Here is a 16,511-nt window from a genome sequence, read left to right as displayed (position 1 = left end):
AACTCTTGTATATTTTATTATTATGTTAATTATCCACTTTGACTCTTCCTGATTTCCATAACAATCCAAATTTTTCTGTATGCAATTATCTTCTGTAAATCTCTGACGTATTTTATATCTAGAAAAATTTGTATCTTAAATTATTATTCAATCTTACTTGAATAACAGAAATAAAAAATATATAAAATATAAGTGAGAGACTTACATTAAAATCTTAAATTGCGCACACGCGTGTAAAACGGCTACCAAATGCATTGAATAAATCACCCATGTTATGGTTAACAACGTAAATAGTTCTATTATTTGGCATAAAATAAAACCATAACGTAAGAATCCTGAGAAATTAGTTTTTACAGGAAATATGTATGGTATGTTTACATTGTCGGATGGTCTATACAAATGCAGAAATACATAAAAAACAGTTGGAGCTGTCATTGAAATCCCGTAAAGATATATATAACCTGAGAAATGATATCACATTTACTTAACAAACTAATATCTGTATGTTCTGTATAAAAATACAAACCAAAAAAAATAATGACGTATAATTTTGTATCTTTAGCATATTTTTCAGAAATTTCTAATTCATTCTCGTCAAGAAGATTCTCCAAATCATATTTAATATTAGATAATATATCTCTTGCCTAAGAAACAAGATCATTACTAATTATTAAAAAAACTGTTGTTTATTATTATTAAATAATTGTAATATAATGTAAATACTAACTGTTGCGATATGTAAATTAACTGCACCAAAAGAACAAGAAACAGCCAAAGCAGCAAATATCTTTTGCATCAAGCTGCACCTTGATTGAGAATCCATAGGTATTTGAAAACATTGGTATAACTAAAATAAGAGAATTAATATTAGAAAAAATGAATGTTTTAAAAAGATTAAACATAGTAAAAAATTATAAACTATTATTTCAAATAAAAATACAAGAAATAAATCAGAATAGACACAATAAAAGTGATAAGAAAATTCAAATTTTTTACCTGATATAAAAAATACAAAAACGAAGATGAATATTAAAAAATGGCGAGTTTCAGCATCATTCAAATTCACTTTATCATCAAGACTTAATAGAAATCGAACTATTCGATTAGAAAAAAGAAAATGTTGCTCGTAGAGGTAAATTCCTCTTCGAGACATGTTTTAAAATTGTTCGTTTCCTATCTTAAAATATAAAACGAAACCACCGCGACTTTTGCATTGCGCATTCAAATAGTCAGTCATAATAATAAATGGAGCATTTTAAAAAATAATGTATGGATAATAGTATCTCAATAATATAAATCAATATAATCAAATGTACTTCTAGCAACTTTGTTGTATAGAACCTTTTTTTAAAACGTTTTAGATGCATGTAAATTGTGGTAGTGGTGGTAGGTGTTAGTAAAAACAGGTGGTTATTCCCAATAATTATTAAAAGGGGTGCTATACATTTAATAATATACATCAGTGACATGCGCAGTAGTGTCTGCCTATTGAGCAAGTTTTGTCAGTTGCCTTTTGACCGTAAAACAGTACAGATTCTTTGAAAATACTTCTAAGTGTTGGAAAAACAAGGTCAATATATTAATATAAAAAGTGTGTTTCTTTAGGAATAAAATTAAACCAAGTTCTGATATGTTTATTGAAATTGTGTTTTAAGGAAGAAATAAATGATAATAAGAAGTTATAAATAATATTTTAATGTTTAAATTTTTAATAATGTTCACGAATACAAACAGGCTTCCTACAATTGACTACATCTTTTACTTTTTGGAAGAAGTGAATAATTTATAATGCAACATTAACGAATAATATTTTTGCTAATTAATTATTATTATTTTGACTTTATCAGACTATAATATGCCATGGCAAACGAAAATGCTTTTTGCATCATCTGAAAAAAAAATATTTCTTATTTAAGATAAATTTCTTATTCAGTACTAATCTATTTCTTACATACCCCAGCAAAAATTTCATGAGATGCTGAAAATAAACCACCGATTGAAAGTTCACTTGGTCTCATACTTCTCATTGTTATTAATAACAAGAGTTTTTGATTATTCTTTGAGAGTACATAGAATGGTATTTGACACCTGTAAATAAAATATTTCATTTGTTTTTTATAAAGGATAATATTTGCCAAAAATATACATATTGTTTATATTAAAGTAATTATTTTAACTATATTAAAAATAATATTGGAGAATAGTCTAATACAATTCTTCAAAAACATCGTTGCTATGATCAATCAACACTTGTCCAAAATGAAAATTAATAAATATAATGAATATTGAACCAGAAATTGTAATAAAGCATTCTATTATTTTACTTGTACTGTTTTGCAGTATCGCTGGTAAATCTAAAATCTAAAAATAAAACATTCATTAGAGTTATTCTCTTAATAAAAACTAATCGTTATTAAAAAAATTCCCAATGAATAACTAAACCAGTATAAATAATGCAAAAAAAAAGTTTATCACAGTATGAAGAAGTAAATGATTGTAATTTCTTTTTTTTTCTACTAAATGTTACATGTATTTTTAACGATTTACTTACATAAATAATATCAAAGATGATCATGATCATACATAAACACATTCCAATAATATAAACCTGTTTTGATAATTTATTAATTAAATTTACATACCTAACAAACAAAGACAATTTTAATGATAACAAAAGTACTATTACAAAAGAATGTAAATAGAATTTGAATTAATCTAACTTTGTAACTCTTGTATATCTTATTATTATATTAATTATCCACTTTATATCATCCTGATTTGCATAATAATCCAAATTCCTTTGCATACATTTCTCTTTAGCAAATCGTTGACGTATTTTAAATCTAAAATAAGTCATATTTTAAATAATTGTTTATTCCTAAACAAATAAGAGAAATAAAAAATATATAAAATATAAATTAAAGGCATACATTATAATTTTAAATTGCGCACACGCGTGTAGAACGGCTACTAAATATGTTGAATAAATTACACATGCTATTGTTAATACAATTAAAAGTGATATTATTTGGCACAAAATAAAACAATAACGAAAAAATCCTGAGAAATTAGTCTTTACAGGAAAAATATATGTTATTTTCACACTATCTGATGATCTATACAAATACTGGAATATATTTAAAAAAGTTGGAGCAATCATTAAAATCAAGAAAAGGAATAGGTGACCTGAAAAATGATATCGAATTTATTCAACAAATTATTATCTGTATGTTTTATAAAAGGATATTAACCAACAAAAATAATGATGTATAATTTTGTAACTTTTGCATATTTTTCAGAAATTTTTAATTCATTCTCGTCAAGAAGATTCTCCAAATCATATTTAATATTAGATATTATATCTCTTGCCTAAGAAACAACATCATTACTAATTATTAAAAAAACTGTTGTTTATTATTATTAAATAATTGTAATATAATGTAAATACTAACTGTTGCGATATGTAAATTAACTGCAGCAAAAGAACAAGAAACCGATAAAGCACAGAAAATCTTTTGCAATAAACTGCACCTTGATTGAGAATCCATGGTCATTTGAAAACATTGGTATAACTAAAAAAATGAAATTAATATTAACAGAAATAAATTGTATAGCAATAAATATCTAAAGATAAAATAAAATATTTAAATTATTTATAATAGTGATTTAAAAAAAAAAAAGTATTATTTCAATTATTGTAATTAGAAAAAAAAAGAAATTAATTCTCAAAAAGAGGAAAAATACTGAAAATTTTTTTACCTCATATAAAATAAACAAAAAAACAAAGAGAAATATAAAAAAATTACGTATCTCTACGTAATGCAAATTCACGTTATCATCAAGACATAATAGAGATCGAACTATTCGATTAGACAAAAGAAAATGTTGCTCGTAGAGGTAAACTCCTTTTCGAGACATGTTTTGGAACTGTTCGTTTTCTATCTTGAAAAACAAAACGAACCCCACGCATTCCTTTCATTGCGCATTCAAATAGTCAGTCATTATAATAAATGGAACGTTTTAGAAAATAATCTAATGATAATAGTATCTCAATGATATAAATCAATATAATCAAATGTACTTCAAGCCGCTTTTTAGTATTGAACTATTTTTAAAAACCTTTTAGATGCATGTAAGTGGTGGTGATAGTGGCAGGTGGTGGTAAAAACAGGTGGTTATTCTCAATAATTATTAAAAGGGGTGCTATATATTTAATTTCAGACATTCAGTGACATGCGCAGTAGTACCTGCTTACAAAGTAGGTTTTGTCAGTTACCATTGAACCTTAGTGCAGTAAAGATTCTTTAAGCATATTTGTAAGTGTTAGAAAAACAAGACCTATGCTGTAATAAAAAAGGTGTGCTTCTGTGTGAATAAAATTAACCTAAGTATTTAAATGTTCATTTAAACTGTGTTTTAAGAAACAGAAGAATGATAAAGAGTAGTTCTAAAAGAAATTTTATTATACATATCTTTCATAATATTCACGACTGTAAACAGGTATCATACATGTGACTACGTTTTTTGTTTTTTGGAAGAAGTGAATATTTTTATACGCATTACTAACGCATAATATGTTTAATAATTATTAACCATTATTTTGATCTTATTAAACTGTAATATGCCATGGCAAAAGAAAATGATTTTTGCATCAGCTAAAAAAAATATTTCTTATTTAAGATAAATTTCTTATTCAGTAGTAATCTATTTCTTACATACCCCAGCAAAAATTTCATGAGATGCTGAAAATAAACCACCGATTGAAAGCTCACTTGGTTTCATACTTCTCATTGTTATTAATAACAAGAGTTTTTGATTTTTCTTAGAAAGTACATAGAATGGTATTTGACACCTGTAAATAAAATATTTCATTTGTTTTTTATAAAGTATAATATTTGCCAAAAATATACATATTGTTTATATTAAAGTAATTATTTTAACTATATTATAAATAATATTGGATAATATTTATCTACAATTCTGTAGAAACATTGTCGCTGTGATCAATTAACTTTTGTCCAAAATGAAAATTAATATATATCATAAATATTGAACCAAAAATTATTAAAAAGCATTCTATTATTTTATTTATACTTTTCTGCATTATCACTGGTAAATCTAAAATCTAAAAATGAAATATTTATTACAAAGACAGTCTTAATAGTAATTTATCGGTTATAATAAAATCTCGAAAGTATAAATAATCAGATGAGAATACAAAAAAAACATTTTACATTACATGAAAAAGTAAATAATAATTGTTCACTTTAAATTAATTTAAAATATATTTTTAATAATTTACTTACATAAATAATATCAAAGATAATTAAAGTCATACATGAAATTATTCCAATTATATAAATCTTTTCGGATAATTTATTAATTAAATTCACATACCTGACAAAGAAAACAAACTTTTTAATAATTTTATTTAAAAACAAAAAAATTGAAAAAGCGTTTTAATAATTCTAACTTCGTGATTCTTGTATATCTTATTATTACGTTAATTATCCACTCTGTTTCTTCCTGATTTGTATAATTATTACAACTTTTCTGCATGCATTTCTCTTCTGAAAATTGTTGACGTATTTTAAATCTACAATGAGTTGTTTCTTAAGTAATTATATATTTACATTAAAATAATATGAATATTAAATGTAAAATATATAAGTAAAAGACATACATTAAGATTTTAAATTGAGTACAAGCATGTAGAATGGCAGCCAAGTATGTAGAATGAATCACACATGTTATTGTTACTATAGTAAAAAGTACTATCATTTGGAACAAAATAAAACCGTAACGTAAAAATCCTGAGAAATTGGTGATTACAGGAAATATGTATGGTATGATTACACTGTCTGATGATTTATAGATTAACAAGCATATATGAAAAACAGTTGGAGCTGTTTCTAATATTGCATAACAGAATAAGTAACCTGAAAAATTCTATCGAATTTATTTAAAAAATTATCATATATATGTTTTATGTAAGAATACTGACCAAAAAAAATAATGACGTATAATTTTGTAACTTCTATGTATTCTACGGTAATCTTTAAATCATTCTCGTCAACAAGATTCTCCAAATCATATTTAACATGCGAAACTAAATCTCTTACCTAAAAAGAAGATTTATTATTATTTATTAATGTGAGTTTTGTATAATATTATTAAATAGTTGTTATGTAATAAAAATACAAACTGTAGAGAGCTTTTCATTAACTGCACAAAAAGTGCAAGAAATCGCCAGACAAGTTAAAATCTTTTGCAGCAAACTGCACCTTGATTGAGAATCCATAGTCATCAGAGAACATTGATATAACTAAAAAAACAAAACTAATTTTAAATTATATAAAAATTTTAAAATGAAACTGTTTTACCTGATATAAAAAAAATACAAAAATTAATATAAATATTAAAAAGTTACGAATTTCAGCAACATTTAAATTCACTTTGTCATCAAAACATAATAGAAATCGAACTATTCGATTAGAAAAGAGAAAATGCTGGTCGTAGAGGTAGAGTCCTTTTCGAGACATGTTTAAGAACTGTGTTCATTTTCTATCTTAAAATGAAAAAGAAACCCCACGCATTCCTTTCATTGCGCATTCAAATAGTCAGTCATTATAATAAATGGAACGTTTTAAAAAATGATCTAATGATAATAGTATCTCAATGATATAAATCAATATAATCAAATGTACTTCTAGCAACTTTGTTGTATAGAACCTTTTTTTAAAACGTTTTAGATGCATGTAAGTTGTGGTAGTGGTGGCAGGTGTTGGTAAAAACAGGTGGTTATTCTCAATAATTATTAAAAGAGGTGCTATACATTTAATTTCAGACATTCAGTGACATGCGCAGTAGTGCCTGCTTACAAAGCAACTTTTGTCAGTTGCCATTTGACCGTAGTGCAGTACAGATTCTTTAAGCATATTTGTAAGTGTTAGAAAAACAAGACCTATGCTGTCATAAAAAAGGTGTGTTTCTTTGTGAACAAAATTAAGTGTTTGAATTTCTATTTAAACTGTGTTTTAAGAAACAGAAGAATGAAATAGAGAAGTTCTAAAAGAAATTTTATTATACAAATATTTAATATAATATTCACGACTGCAAACAGGCTTCATACATGTGGCTACATTTTTGTTTTTTTGGAAGAAGTGAATATTTTTATATGCATTACTAACGAATAATATTTTTCTTTTTTATTTACTATTATGTTGACTTTATTAGACTGTAATATGCCATGGCAAATGAAAATGCTTTTTGTATCAGCTGAAAAAAAATGTTTCTTATTTAAGATAAATTTCTTATTTAGCAGTAATCTATTTCTTACATACCCCAGCAAAAATTTCGTGAGAAGCTGAAAATAAACCACCGATTGATAGTTCACTTGGTTTTTTACTTCTCATTGTTATTAATAACAAGAGTTTTTGATTTTTCTTAGAAAGTAAATAGATTGGTACTTGGCACCTGTAAATAAATTATTTCATTTTATTTATAAAGGAAAATCATTGATAAAAATCTTGTATCGCGTTTATTAACGTAATTATTTTATAGCTGTTTAATATAATATACTAGAATATTTTCCTACAATTCTTCAAAAACATTGTTGCTATGATCAATTAACTTTTGTCCAAAATGAAAATTAATATGTATAATAAATATTGAACCAATAATTGTTAGAAAGCATTCTATTATTTTACTTGTACTTTTTTGCATTATCACTGGTAAATTTAAAATCTAAAAATAAAACATGTCTATTAGAATTATACTTTTAATCTTAATATATCGATAATAATAAAATGACGAAGGCATAACTAAGTGAGTCATCATACAAAAAAAAAACAAGTTTTACATTGCATGAAATAGTAAATAATTATTCTTTAATTTAAATTAATTTAAGATATATTCTCTCTTAACGATTTACTTACAAAAAGAATATCAAAGAAGATCATGATCATACTTAAACACATTCCAATAATATAAACTTGTTTGGATAATTTATTTATTAAATTAACATACCTAAAAAAAAGAAACAAATATTTTAATGATAGCAAAATAAGAAATTTAAATAAGCATTTCGATTATTCTAACTTTGCGATTCTTGTATATCTTATTATTATGTTAATCATCCACTTGGAATCTTCCTGATTTTTTTGATTATTCTGATTCATCTGTATGCGTTTATCTTCTGCAAATCTCTGACGTATTCTATATCTACAATAAATTGTATCTTAAATAATGATTTATTTTTACTTAAATAACAGAAATGAAAAATATATATATAATATATATAAGTGAAAGGCATACATTAAAATATTAAACTGCGTACAGGCATGTAGAATAGCAACCAAATATGTTGAATAAATCACACATGTTATTATTAATACAATAAAAATTCCTATTATCTGGCAAGAAAGAAAACCATAACGTAAAAATCCTGTGTAATTAGTCTTGACAGGAAAAATATATGTTATTTTCACACTGTCTGATGATTTATAGATGTACAGGAATATACTTAAAATAGTTGGAGCTGTTAATAAGATCCCATAAAGAATTATGTAGCCTGAAAATTAATTCAATGATTATTAAATATTTTTTGTTACATATAAAAAGAACTGACTTAAAAAAATGATGATAAATGTTTTCGTAATTCTCGTATATTTTTCGGTAATCTTCAATTCATTCTCGTCAAGAAGATTCTCCAGATCATATTTAATATTAAATATTATTTCTCTTGCCTAAGAAATAAGATCATTAGTAATTATTAAAAAAAAACTGTTGTTTAATATTATTAAATAATTTTTAATATAATAAAAGTACTAACTGTTGAGATATGTAAATTAACTGCACCAAAAGAACTAGAAATAGCCAAAGCGGCAAATATGTTTTGCATCAAGCTGCACTTTGATTGAGAATCCATTGTTATTTGAAAACTTTGGTATAACTAAAAAAAAATAATATAAAAAAAATAAATATTTAAAAAATATTATAAAGTGTAATAAATTGTAAACTATTATTTTAAATAAAAATAATTGATATCACAATAACAGATGAAATGAAAATTGGAAGAAAATGAAAATGTTTTACCTGATATAAAAAAAATACAAAAACAAAGATGAATATTAAAAAATTACGAGTTTCAGCATCATTTAAATTCACTTTGACATCAAGACATAATAGAAATCGAACTATTCGATTAGAAAGAAGAAAATGTTGCTCAAATAGATTGAGCCCTGTTCTAGACATTGTCCTGAACTGATCGTTTTCTATGTTGAAATAAAAAACAAACCCCACGTATACCTTTCATTGCGCATTCAAATAGCCAGTCATTTTAATAATTAGAAGGTTTTAGAAAATAATCTAATGGTAATAGTACCTCAATGATATAAATCAATATAATCATAGGTATTTCAAGCAACCTTGTAGTATTAAAAATTTTATCAAACCTTTCATATGTATGCAAGTTGTGGTGTTGGTAGCAGGTGGTGGCAGGGGGTGGTAAAAACAGTTGATTTTTCCCAACAATTAGGAAAAAGGGTGTTATAAGTTTTATATTGTACATGAAGTGACATGCGCAGTAGTGTCTGCCTATAGAGCAAGTTTTGTCAGTTGCCTTTTGACCGTAGTGCAGTACAGATTCTTTGAAAATACTTGTAAGTGTTGGAAAAACAAGATCTATATAGTAATACAAAAAGTGTGTTTCTTTATGAATAAAATTAAACCAAGTTCTGATACGTTTATTGAAATTGTGTTTTAAGGAAGAAATAAATATAATAAGAAGTTATAAATAATATTTTAATGTTTAAGTTTTTAATAATATTCACGACTACAATTGACTACATCTTTTATTTTTTGGGAAGAAGTGAATAATTTATAATGCAACATTAACGAATAATATTTTTGCTAATTATTTATTATTATTTTGACTTTATCAGACTATAATATGCCATTGCAAACGAAAATGCTTTTTGCATCATCTGAAAAGAAAAATTTTTTTCTTATTTCGGATAAATTTCTTATTCAGTAGTAATCTATTTCTTACATACCCCAGCAAAAATTTCATGAGATGCTGAAAATAAACCACCGATTGAAAGTTCACTTGGTCTCATACTTCTCATTGTTATTAATAACAAGAGTTTTTGATTACTCTTTGAGAGTACATAGAATGGTATTTGACACCTGTAAATAAAATATTTTATTTATTTCTTATAAAGGATAATATTTGCTAAAAATATATATATTGTTTATATTAAAGTAATTATTTTAACTATATTAAAAATAATATTGGAGAATAGTCTAATACAATTCTTCAAAAACATCGTTGCTATGATCAATCAACACTTGTCCAAAATGAAAATTAATAAATATAATGAATATTGAACCAGAAATTGTAATAAAGCATTCTATTATTTTACTTGTACTGTTTTGCAGTATCGCTGGTAAATCTAAAATCTAAAAATAAAACATTCATTAGAGTTATTCTCTTAATAAAAACTAATCGTTATTAAAAAAATTCCCAATGAATAACTAAACCAGTATAAATAATGCAAAAAAAAAGTCTATCACAGTATGAAGAAGTAAATGATTGTAATTTCTTTTTTTTTTTTCTACTAAATGTTACATGTATTTTTAACGATTTACTTACATAAATAATATCAAAGATGATCATGATCATACATAAACACATTCCAATAATATAAACCTGTTTGGATAATTTATTAATTAAATTTACATACCTAACAAACAAAGACAATTTTAATGATAACAAAAGTACTATTACAAAAGAATGTAAATAGAATTTGAATTAATCTAACTTTGTAACTCTTGTATATCTTATTATTATGTTAATTATCCACTTTATATCATCCTGATTTGCATAATAATCCAAATTCCTTTGCATACACTTCTCTTTAGCAAATCGTTGACGTATTTTAAATCTAAAATAAGTCATATTTTAAATAATTGTTTATTCCTAAACAAATAAGAGAAATAACAAATATATAAAATATAAATTAGAGGCATACATTATAATTTTAAATTGCGCACACGCGTGTAGAACAGCTACTAAATATGTTGAATAAATTACACATGCTATTGTTAATACAATTAAAAGTGATATTATTTGGCACAAAATAAAACAATAACGTAAAAATCCTGAGAAATTAGTCTTTACAGGAAAAATATATGTTATTTTCACACTATCTGATGATCTATACAAATACTGGAATATATTTAAAAAAGTTGGAGCAATTATTAAAATCGCGCAAAAGAATGCGTGACCTGAAAAATGATATAATATTTACTTAACAAACTTGTATCTGTATGTTTTTATATAAGAATACAAACCAAAAAAATTATGATGTATAATTTTGTAACTTTCATATATTTTTCGGAAATCTTTAATTCACTTTTATCCAGTAAGTTTTCGTAATCTTTTTTAATGTAAGATTTCAAATCTCTTGCCTAAGAAACAAAACCATCACTAATATACTAAAAAAAACATTTGTTTATTATTAATAAAAAATTTCAATAAAATAAAAATACGAACTGTTGATAGCTCTAAATTAACTGCAGCAAAAGAACAGGAAACCGATAAAGCACAGAAAATCTTTTGCAGCAAACTGCACCTTGATTGAGAATCCATGGTCATTTGAAAACATTGGTATAACTAAAAAAATGAAATTAATATTAACAGAAATAAATTGTATAGCAATAAATATCTAAAGATAAAATAAAATATTTAAATTACTTATAATAGTAATTTCTAGAAGAAGGTATTATCTCAATTATTTTTAATCAGAAAAAAAAAAGAAATTAATTCTCAAAAAGAGGAAAAATGCTGAAAATTTTTTTACCTCATATAAAAAAAACAAAAAAACGAAGACAAATATAAAAAAATTACGTATCTCTACGTCATGCAAATTCACGTTGTCATCAAGACATAATAGAAATCGAACTATTCGATTAGACAGAAGAAAATGTTGCTCGTAGAGGTAAACTCCTTTTCGAGACATGTTTTGGAACTGTTCGTTTTCTATCTTGAAAAACAAAACGAACCCCACGCATTCCTTTCATTGCGCATTCAAATAGTCAGTCATTATAATAAATAGAACGTTTTAGAAAATAATCTAATGATAATAGTATCTCAATGATATAAATCAATATAATCAAATGTACTCCTAGCAACTTTGTTGTATAGAACCTTTTTTTAAAACGTTTTAGATGCATGTAAGTTGTGGTAGTGGTGGCAGGTGTTGGTAAAAACAGGTGGTTATTCTCAATAATTATTAAAAGGGGTGCTATACATTTAATTTCAGACATTCAGTGACATGCGCAGTAGTGCCTGCTTACAAAGCAAGTTTTGTCAGTTGCCATTTGACCGTAGTGCAGTACAGATTATCTGAAAATACTTGTAAGTGTTGGAAAAACAAGATCTATATAGTAATACAAAAAGTGTGTTTCTTTATGAATAAAATTAAACCAAGTTCTGATATGTTTATTGAAATTGTGTTTTAAGGAAGAAATAAATGATAATAGGTAGTTATAAATAATATTTTAATGTTTAAGTTCTTAATAATATTCACGACTACAATCGACTACATCTTTTATTTTTTGGGAAGAAGTGAATAATTTACAATGCAACATTAACGAATAATATTTTTGCTAATTATTAATTATTATTTTGACTTTATCAGACTATAATATGCCATGGCAAACGAAAATGCTTTTTGCATCATCTGAAAAAGAAAAAATATTTCTTATTTAAGATAAATTTCTTATTCAAGAGTAATCTATTTCTTACATACCCCAGCAAAAATTTCATGAGATGCTGAAAATAAACCACCGATTGAAAGTTCACTTGGTTTCATACTTCTCATTGTTATTAATAACAAGAGTTTTTGATTATTCTTTGAGAGTACATAGAATGGTATTTGACACCTGTAAATATAATATTTTATTTATTTCTTATAAAGGACAATATTTACTAAAAATATATATATTGTTTATATTAAAGTAATTATTTTAACTATATTAAAAATAATGTTGGAGAATAGTCTAATACAATTCTTCAAAAACATTGTTGCTATGATCAATTAACTTTTGTCCAAAATGAAAATTAATATATATAATAAATATTGAACCAATAATTGTTAGAAAGCATTCTATTATTTTACTTGTACTTTTTTGCATTATCATTGGTAAATCTAAAATCTAAAAATAAAACATGTGTAATTAGAATTATACTTTTAATATTAATATATCGTTAATAATAAAATGACGAAGGCATAACTGAACGAATCATTATACAAAAAAAAAAAAAACAAGTTTTACATTGCATGGAAAAGTAAATAATTATTCTTTAATTTAAATTAATTTTAGATATATTCTCTCTTAACGATTTACTTACAAAAAGAATATCAAAGAAGATCATGATCATACTTAAACACATTCCAATAATATAAACTTGTTTGGATAATTTATTTATTAAATTAACATACCTAACAAAAAAAGAAACAAATATTTGAATGATAGCAAAATAAGAAATTTAAATATGCATTTCGATTATTCTAACTTTGCGATTCTTGTATATCTTATTATTATGTTAATCATCCACTTGGAATCTTCCTGATTTTTTTGATTATTCTGATTCATCTGTATGCGTTTATCTTCTGCAAATCTCTGACGTATTCTATATCTACAATAAATTGTATCTTAAATAATGATTTATTTTTACTTAAATAACAGAAATGAAAAATATATATATAATATATATAAGTGAAAGGCATACATTAAAATATTAAACTGCGTACAGGCATGTAGAATAGCAACCAAATATGTTGAATAAATCACACATGTTATTATTATTACAGTAAAAAGTGCTATTATTTGGCAAGAAAGAAAACCATAACGTAAAAATCCTGTGTAATTAGTCTTGACAGGAAAAATATATGTTATTTTCACACTGTCTGATGATTTATAGATGTACAGGAATATACTTAAAATAGTTGGAGCTGTTAATAAGATCCCATAAAGAATTATGTAGCCTGAAAATTAATTCAATGATTATTAAATATTTTATGTTACATATAAAAAGAACTGACTTAAAAAAATGATGATAAATGTTTTCGTAATTCTCGTATATTTTTCGGTAATCTTCAATTCATTCTCGTCATGAAGATTCTCCAGATCATATTTAATATTAAATATTATTTCTCTTACCTAAGAAATAAGATCATTAGTAATTATTAAAAAAAAAACTGTTGTTTAATATTATTAAATAATTTTCAATATAATAAAAGTACTAACTGTTGAGATATGTAAATTAACTGCACCAAAAGAACTAGAAATAGCCAAAGCAGCAAATATGTTTTGCATCAAGCTGCACTTTGATTGAGAATCCATTGTTATTTGAAAACTTTGGTATAACTAAAAAAAAATAATATAAAAAAATAAATATTTAAAAAATATTATAAAGTGTAATAAATTGTAAACTATTATTTTAAATAAAAATAATTGATATCGCAATAACAGATAAAATGAAAATTGGAAGAAAATGAAAATGTTTTACCTGATATAAAAAAAATACAAAAACGAAGATGAATATTAAAAAATTACGAGTTTCAGCATCGTTTAAATTCACTTTGACATCAAGACATAATAGAAATCGAACTATTCTATTAGAAAGTAGAAAATGTTGCTCGTAAATGTAAAGTCCTGTTCGAGACATTGTTTTTAACTGTGTTTGCTTTCTATGTTGAAATATAAAACAAACCCAACGCGACTTTTGCATTGCGCATTCAAATAGCTAATCATTATAATAATTAGAAGGTGTAAAAAATAATGTGCAGATAATAATACCTCAATAATATAAATCAATATAATGAAACGTACAAATACTTACTTTTTATCAGCTTTGTAGTATCAAATATTTTACAAAACGTTTTAGATGCATATAAGTGGTGGTGGTGGTGGTGGTGGTGGTGGTGGCAGATGGTGGTAAAAACAGGTGGTTATTTCCAATAATTATTAAAAGGGGTGCTATACATTTAATATTATACATTCAGTAACATGCGCAGTAGTGTCTGCCTATGGGCAAGTTTTTTCAGTTGTCCTTTGACCGTAGTGCAATACAGATCTTTTGGAAATACTTGGTAGTGTTGGAAAAACATGATTAATACAGGAATATGTATCGTATAAAAGAATACACGAAGTATGCTTCTTTGTGAACAAATATTAATCCAAGTGCTTATAGGTTTATTTAAACTGTTTTTTAAGAGATAATGGAATGATAATACGAAGTTATAAAAGAAATATTTAATATATAAGTTTTTTTAATATTGTTTAAGATTTATATTAGTAGACCTCATACATGTTAGAATATTTTATGTTTCTTTGGGAAGTAAGTAGTCTCAACATCTTATACAAAAAATAGAAATAATAATTTTGTTTGTGTTTATTAATTATTAGGTTGATTGTACCAGACTGTAATATGCCATGGCAAAAGAAAATGATCTTTGCACGAGCTGAAAACAATTTTTGCTCATCTTAGATAAATTTGTTAATATACGATTGATTTATTATTTTATTTACTGCTGCAAAAATTTCATGAGATGAAGCAAATAATCCACCAATTGACATTTCGCACGGTTTCATACATCTCATTGTTATTAATAACAATAGTCTTTGATTTTTCTTAGAAAGTATATAAATTGGTACTTGGCACCTGTTAAAAAGAAATATTGAATTTTACGAAAAATTTATGGTTTTTACTATTATTTTATTAAGTTATCATTTTATGTAACAAAAGTTTCAATACAATTCTTCAAAAGCACCATTGCTATGATCAATCAGCAATTGTCCGAAGTAAAAATTAATGTATATAACGAATACAGTTTCAAATATTAAAGAAAAGCATTCCAATATCGTTCTTATATTCTTTTGCAGTATATCTTGTAATTGTAATATCTTAAAACAAAAAATATAAAACATTTGTTAAAGAGATACTTTGAAAAGAAATTTTTATATAATTATTTCGGAAATATATAATACAACAATATATATATATATATATATACTTAATACAAAAAATAAAATAAAATACTACACTATCAAATGAAATGCAATATTTTATTTTAATTTTTTTTTTTTTTTTAAATCTGTAGATATATATATATTTTTAATTTTCCTACTTACATAAATAATATCAAACATAATCAAGATCATACAAAAAAGCATTCCAAATAGAAAAATTATTTTTGATAATTTATTAACCAATGATATAAACCTAAAACAAAACAAAACAAAACAAAAATGATAATATAAATATAATGAAAAATTAAATTTTGTTAGACAAAATAAATGTAAAAAAAAAAAAATAAAATGATGATGATATAAATCTAACTCTGTGATTCTTATATAAGTTTTGATTATATTCATTATCCATTCTGATTCCTCTTTATTTGTTTGACTATTATGCCAACAATTCTGTAGAAATTTTTCAT

General features: G+C 24.4%; 1 protein-coding gene across 14 annotated transcripts in view; it reads left to right on the top strand.

The window, feature by feature from the left end:
- Positions 1-16,511, top strand: part of LOC107073265 (uncharacterized) — a 183,405-nt gene that overhangs the window by 38,147 nt on the left and 128,747 nt on the right. Inside the window, exon 3 of one of the 14 annotated variants that reach the window (XR_016178963.1) lies at positions 3,300-5,030. The exons of the other annotated variants lie outside the window; for them this stretch is intronic. The gene's annotated coding sequence lies outside the window, so the exon portion shown is untranslated. Of the gene's footprint in view, positions 1-3,299; positions 5,031-16,511 lie in introns of those variants that run through there. 14 annotated transcript variants of the gene reach the window in all.

This window comes from Polistes dominula, unplaced genomic scaffold, assembly GCF_049000335.1.
Source record: "Polistes dominula isolate Pdom_NZ unplaced genomic scaffold, Pdom_raw_medaka contig_27, whole genome shotgun sequence".
Taxonomy (NCBI): Eukaryota; Metazoa; Arthropoda; class Insecta; order Hymenoptera; family Vespidae; genus Polistes; species Polistes dominula.
The sequence above is the reverse complement of the archived record's forward strand: the minus strand, read 5'-3'. Positions and strand labels throughout refer to the sequence as shown.